Source organism: Triticum urartu, chromosome 1A (genome assembly GCF_056163025.1).
Source record: "Triticum urartu cultivar PI428250 chromosome 1A, HENAU_Tu73, whole genome shotgun sequence".
Classification (NCBI taxonomy): domain Eukaryota; kingdom Viridiplantae; phylum Streptophyta; class Magnoliopsida; order Poales; family Poaceae; genus Triticum; species Triticum urartu.
In genome coordinates, this window is record NC_141873.1 from 347,298,778 (window position 1) to 347,305,851 (window position 7,074).

The window sequence follows — 7,074 nt, forward strand, 5'->3', positions numbered from 1 at the left end:
ATGCGCATAATACTTTGCTTTGATAACTTGTATATTTTTGCAATAAGTATATGAGTTCTTTATGACTAATGTTGAGTCCATGGATTATACGCACTCTCACCCTTCCAACATTGCTAGCCTCTCTAATACCGCGCACCTTTCGCCGGTATCATACACCCACCATATACCTTCCTCAAAACAGCCACCATACCTACCTATTATGGCATTTCCATAGCCATTCCGAGATATATTTCCATGCAACTTTCCACCATTCCGTTTATTATGACACATTCCATCATTGTCATGTTGCTTAACATGATCATGTAGTTGACATCGTATTTGTGGCAAAGCCACCATTCATAATTCTTTCATACATGTCACTCATGAGTCATTGCATATCCCGGTACACCGCCAGAGGCATTCATATAGAGTCATACTTTGTTCTAAGTATCGAGTTGTAATTGTTGAGTTGTAAGAAAGTAAAAGTGTGATGATCATCATTATTAGAGCATTATCCCAAGTGAGGAAAGGATGATGGAGACTATGATTCCCCCACAAGTCGGGATGAGACTCCGGACGAAAAAAAAGAAAAAAGAAAAAGAGGCCATAAATAAAAAAAGAGAGAGAAAAGGCCCAAATAAAAAATGAGAGAAAAAGAGAGAAGGGGCAATGCTAATATCCTTTTACCACACTTGTGCTTCAAAGTAGCACCATGATGTTCATAGTAGAGAGTCTCTCATTTCTTCAATTTCATATACTAGTGAGAATTTTTCATTATAGAACTTGGCTTGTATATTCCAATGATGGGCTTCCTCAAATTGCCCTAGGTCTTCGTGAGCAAGCGAGTTGGATGCACACCCACTTAGTTTCTTTTGTTGAGCTTTCATATACTTATAGCTCTAGTGCATTCGTTGCATGGAAATCCCTACTCACTCACATTGATATCTATTGATGGGCATCTCCATAGCCCGTTGATACGCCTAGTTGATGTGAGACTATCTTCTCCCTTTTTGTCTTCTCCACAACCACCATTCTATTCCACCTATAGTGCTATATCTATGGCTCATGCTCATGTATTGCGTGAAGATTGAAAAAGTTTTGAGAATGTCAAAAGTATGAAACAATTGCTTGGCTTGTCATCGGGGTTGTGCATGATTTAAATACTTTGTGTGGTGAAGATAGAGCATAGCCAGACTATATGATTTTGTAGGGATAACTTTCTTTGGCCATGTTATTTTGAGAAGACATGATTGCTTAGTTAGTATGCTTGAAGTATTATTATTTTTTATGTCAATATTAAACTTTTATCTTGAATCTTTAGGATCTGAATATTCATACCACAATTAAGAAGAATTACATTAAAATTATGCCAAGTAGCACTCCGCATCAAAAATTCTGTTTTTACCATATACCTACTCGAGGACGAGCAAGAATTAAGCTTGGGGATGCTTGATACGTCTCCAACGTATCTATAATTTTTGATTGCTCCATGCTATATTATCTACTGTTTTGGACATTATTGGGATTTATTATCCACTTTTATATTATTTTTGGGACTAACCCATTAACCGGAGGCCCAACCCAGAATTGATGGTTTTTTTGCCTATTTTAGGGTTTCGAAGAAAATGAATATCAAACGGAGTCCAAACGGAATGAAACCTTCGGAAACGTGATTTTCTCACCGAACATGATCCAGAGGACTTGGACCCTACGTCAAGAAACAAAAGAGGAGGCCATGAGGTAGTTCTCTTGATCATGTTAAATCCAATATTGTTGCTTCTAGTAGTTCTCTTGATTCCACTAATGATTCTGTTAGCCAAGTTACACTTGAGCAAGAAAATAGTTTATTGAAGGGAATTATAGAGAAAGGAGTGTACAAAAGCCTTGCCGGGAGTAAGCAATTCGAGGAAATTGTGCGCAAGCAAGGAATGCACCGGAAGAATCAAGGTGTTGGATTTGAACGAAAGTTCAATGCCAATGGAGTTGAGTGGGAAGAAGATCAATACCCCAAGACAAAGTTTATTCCTCAACAAGGGAAGTATGATACTTCTTTCAAGGGGACACAAGCTCAAGATGATCTTCCACCACAAGACTACAAGCAAAAAGGCAAGGACAAGCTTCAAGAGGAAATTGACGCATTTGAAGAAGCTCCTAAGACCTTAGTCAGGTGGATTCCCAAGACTACTTCAAGTTCCACTTCATCAAGTACGACTACAACTCCAAGGATTCCCATCAAGATGGTGTGGATCCAAAAGAAGAAGAACTAGAGAGTTCTTGAGGGTGACTCCGCCAACATACTTCACTCTTATCATTTTGGCAAGAACAAGTGAAATCAACTTCCACATCTTGCACTAGTTCAAGGAGTCACAAACCCTCTTGTTGGTAAGACAAGGGACAAGGTAACCTAAAAGTTTTCATGGACATCATCTTTTGTGTGCATCACTCTATGTCTATGGATATCCTTGTTTGTTCCTTGTGGGACTAACCCATGTAGGTATTGAAAGTGCAATTCACTCAAATGGATAGCTCCAAGAGATCTACACCAACATTGAGCATCCACATCTTCAATATCTACATGAAGTCATCATCGACAAAACCCAAGGTTAGTTCATCCCTCTTAGGGGGGATATCACATCTAGGGGGAGCTTTACTCTAAGACTTGAGCTAAAGCAACTCTAAAGATGTGAACACAACAATGCTTTATGTAAAAGTGGTAACCCCACTTGAGCTTAAACGATGAGTATGACCTATGATCAAGTGTTCTCACTTGGCTCCTAAGTCAATATACTCATATATAGATGACCTAGTCATCGCAAATTGCTTGATAGATGCTAGAATTGGTTGTGCATGCCTTGTCACATATTTCATTTGCCATCTTATTGTGTGAGCATGCTGGTTGCATATTTTACTCATTCGAGGACATCCACTTGTTGTTTTGATTGTTTGGTTTTATCTTCTTTTGCCAAGTGGATGGACAAGAATGCCTAAGAACCTCCTCTAGCTATCGATGCTTTTCTCGTCTCAAACTCTATTCATGCTGCATCACAAAATTTGATCAAGTCAGATTCGAACCACTCTGTGTGAGGAGCGCTCGGAGTCCCCGATTTGTCATAGACTTAAACTTCCAAAACCTCTTTATGATTCTCGGTCTGACCGATACTCCACTTCGGTCCTACAGAGATCATTAAGTTGATCTAGGTTTTCGATCTCGGTGCAACTGATTTGAACCTTTCGGTCACACCGAGTTTCAGTAACTGCACGCAGTTATGAATCTCGGTGCCACCGAGTCGTTCCACTCGGTCACACCGACAGGGTCGAGCTATATATAGTCATGGGCAAAATTTGGAAATTTCTCCGAACCCCTTCGCCCGCGCGATAGCCTGCTCTGCCCTCGTGGTCTCCAGATCATCTTCTCGCCGCCAGCCGCCTCCAGTCGCTGGTCTCCGTCGCCGTCAACGGGAATTCTGCCTCGCCGTTGCCGCCGTAGCAAGTCTCCATCGAACTAGGGTATGGACTTGATCACAGTGCTATTCCCCGTCCAATTCCTAGCACATTGTGTTCTTCATGATTCTTGCCACGATTGAAACACTCCTATCCAGTCAAAACGCTCATAGATTAGGTTTGATTCGAAAATTCTAGGTTTAGGTTTCCGCCGAAACCATCTCGGACCCACCGAGTTGAAAAATTCGGTCCCACCGATTTGGCTTATGCCATTGCACAAGTGAGACTCGGTCTGACCGAGAATTACTTATCGGTGTGACCGATTTTGGAACTCTGTGAAACCCTAGCAGTCTCGGTGCCACCGAACTGTGACTCGGTCTTACCGAGTTCACTAGTTTAGGTTCCAAAACTGCTTCGGTATCACCGAGTTTGAAAATCGGTAGATCCGAGATGATTTCAGTGGGAAACTAAAACTAAGTTTTTGGATCATTCTTTTGCAAAAATCCCTGCATTTTGTGATGCTCATCCACTCTATCTCTTCTATAAACTATTCACAGGGTCAGCAGTCAGTTTGCAGCATGTCTGATCAAAGTGATAGCCAAAATATGTCAGAGCAGCAGGTGCACATGAGTGAGGGCACTAGTCCCTCCAGCTCTTCTGATGAAGGCAGCAGGAGCACTCCTAGAAATTTGCCAAAGGCTGCCACGAGACAAAGGAAGAAGAGGACTTCAGATTCTGAAGATGAGGACTATGTGGCAGAGGAAGAGGCCACTTCCAAGAGAGTTGAGCCAGCTCAAGGCACTAAGCCAGGCCTGAAAATCAAAAGGCCAGCAGGCAGGCAGCCAATGTCAAAGGCCAGAATGTCAACTGAGAAGCCCATAGAGCCAGTTGCAGCTGAGGGCAAGAAAAGAAAGGAAAGGGTGAAGAAGACTGTGGCTAGAGTGCTTGGCAAAGCTTCCATCATGGAAGAGGAAGAAGAGGAAGAGGTGGCTGCACCAGCGCCCAAGGCACCCAAGCTAATGGGAGATGCCATAAAATCAGGGGGAGCTGCCTCCAAGGCCAAGCCAGCTCCAAAGCCAAAGCCCAAGAGAAATACAAGGAGCATTCCTGCAGCTGAGAAGAACAAGGCCCCAGTGCCTGAGACTGTTGCTGAAGAAGAGGAAGAGAATGTCCTAAGGAAGCTAAAGCCCAAGATCCCAGACCACAATGATGCTCATCCTGTGGCTGAGGACATGAAGCTCAGGAGAGATTCAGGGCTGAGGAAGTGGAGAGAAGCAGACCCATATGCTTCAAGGAGAAGGACTGCCGTGGACTACAGGTTTCACACCAAGGAGCAGCAAGATTTTTATGAGACAATGCTGCTAGATAAGAAGCCCATTGTCTGTGATATGCGATGGGTTGATTGGACATACATCAAGGACAATGAGGAGCACTATCCTGGAGTGCAAGACAGCTTCATAGCTTGTGGAGTAGCTGACTTTGTTGGGCAGAAGCTCACAAAGTGGAACGAGGAACTCATCATGCAGTTCTACTCCACAGCTCACTTTTATCCAGATGGGAGGATCACATGGATGTCTGAGGGTACAAGGTACCAATCCACAGTTGCTGAATGGGCAACGTTGATTAATGCCCCATAGGAGCATGATGATGACATGGACATCTATGCCAAGAAGAAGATGGACCACAACTCAATGTCAAATATGTACAAGGAGATCCCAAATGAAGCACTTGATACCTTCAAGTTTGGCTCAGTACATTACCTTCTGTCAGGGCTCCCGACTATCAATTGGATCTTGAGGCACACCTTATTGCCTAAGTCAGGTGATCACAAGATGATCAGAGGCCATGCTATCAACTTGCTACATGTGTTTGATGTGCCCCAGAAGTTCAAGGTGATGAGCCTCATAGTGGAAACAATCAAGAGGACTGCAGCAGACCAGAAGAGGAGCTGCGGATATGCCCCTCAGATTCAGGAGCTCATCAACTCCAAGATGGGCACGGGCATATATTTATTGGACAAGGAACATTTGCCCATCCATCCAGATTTTGAGAACAATGAAGTTGTGATGACTGAGAACGAGCCATCGTCTGCACAAGCTTACGCAAAGAAGGAGAAGGCGAGGAAGGAGAAAGCTGCCAAGATGCCTACTCAAGAGGAGGCATCTGAATATTTCTTGAAGACCAAACAAGAGCAGCTTGGTTACTTGATTGCATCCACGCTGAGGATTGAGCAAAGTCTGGCCACCCTCACTCAAAATCAGCAGAGCCTAGAGAGAATCATGGAACAGAAGTTCTATGACTTGGATGTCAAAGTAACGGAAGTTCAGTCTGAAGTGGAGCAGCTCCAGGAGGACATGCAGGAGAGGAGAGGCAGGACTACAACTCATGCCTTTGCCAGAGTGCCACGAGGCCCGAGGTCATCTGCAGTGCCAGTTGCTGACACCAGAGCCACCACTTCAGCACCAGCTACAGCCTCAGTTCCACCAGCTCCAGCATCTACTTCAGCTCCAACTCTAGCGTCTACTTCAGCATCTACCGAAGCCTTCGTCCTTGGAGTGATCCGGACTCCACCACCACCTGAAGATCAAGCCTGAGCGTTGATCTAGTGCTATGCATTTTCTAGGAACTTTTTGGTAACTTGTTGCCAAAGGGGGAGAAGATGTATAGATCATAGGCTTCGAGAGAGAGAGTGTTGTTTTTCTCTCTTGCTTTATTTGGTGGTTTTTCGAACTCGTTTGCTTTTGAGTGCTTGAGATACTACGTCACTATTTGTGAGACATTGATGATCATGTGTTTGATCATAAGCTACACTTAATGCTTGCTTAATGCTATTATCCTATCTATCTTATGTGATCATTCACTATTCTTGGTGATGAGTGCATGTATTTCATTCTTATCATTTTAAGCGCTCCACCAAGATGTATGTGACATGGAAGAGTAACCCATGACTCTAACTCCTTGTGCATTTGCAGTCCAAAGCAAATTTTAAATATGCACAACTTTAGGGGGAGCTCTTACTTATCACATACTTCTCAAAGCGACGATATATTTCATGTTTATTATCATTTGTCGAAGCTTTGATCTATATGTTGTCATCAATTACCAAAAAGGGGGAGATTGAAAGTGCAACTATCCCTAGGTGGTTTTGGTAATTCATAACAACATATAGCTCATTGAGCTAATGCTATTTCAAGATGATTATTTCAGGAAAGCTCAATGATTGGCATGGCATGGATGTGAAAGTGAAACCCTCAAAATGCTAAGGAAAAAGGATTGGCTCAAGCTCAAAAGCTCAAGACTCTTCATTTTATATTTTGGTGATCCAAGATCACATTGAGTCTTTAGGAAAAGCCAATACTATCAAGGAGGGATGAGGTGTTGCTTAATGAGCCTCTTGCTTCATGTGCTTAGTGATATGCTCAAAAATCCTCAGCTACTTTCCCATATCCACATATGACCTAAACCCTAAGCCAAACTCGGTCCTACCGGTTCTTCCTATCCGGCGCCACCGAGTTTCACTTGTCATAAGCCACTGCCAAACCCTAGCAATTCGGTTCTACCGGTAAGGATCTTGGTCTCACCGAGATGGGGTTGCAAACTCTCTGTTTCCCTTTTGTAACTTTTCGGTCCCACCGAAAGAGCGAATCGGTCCCA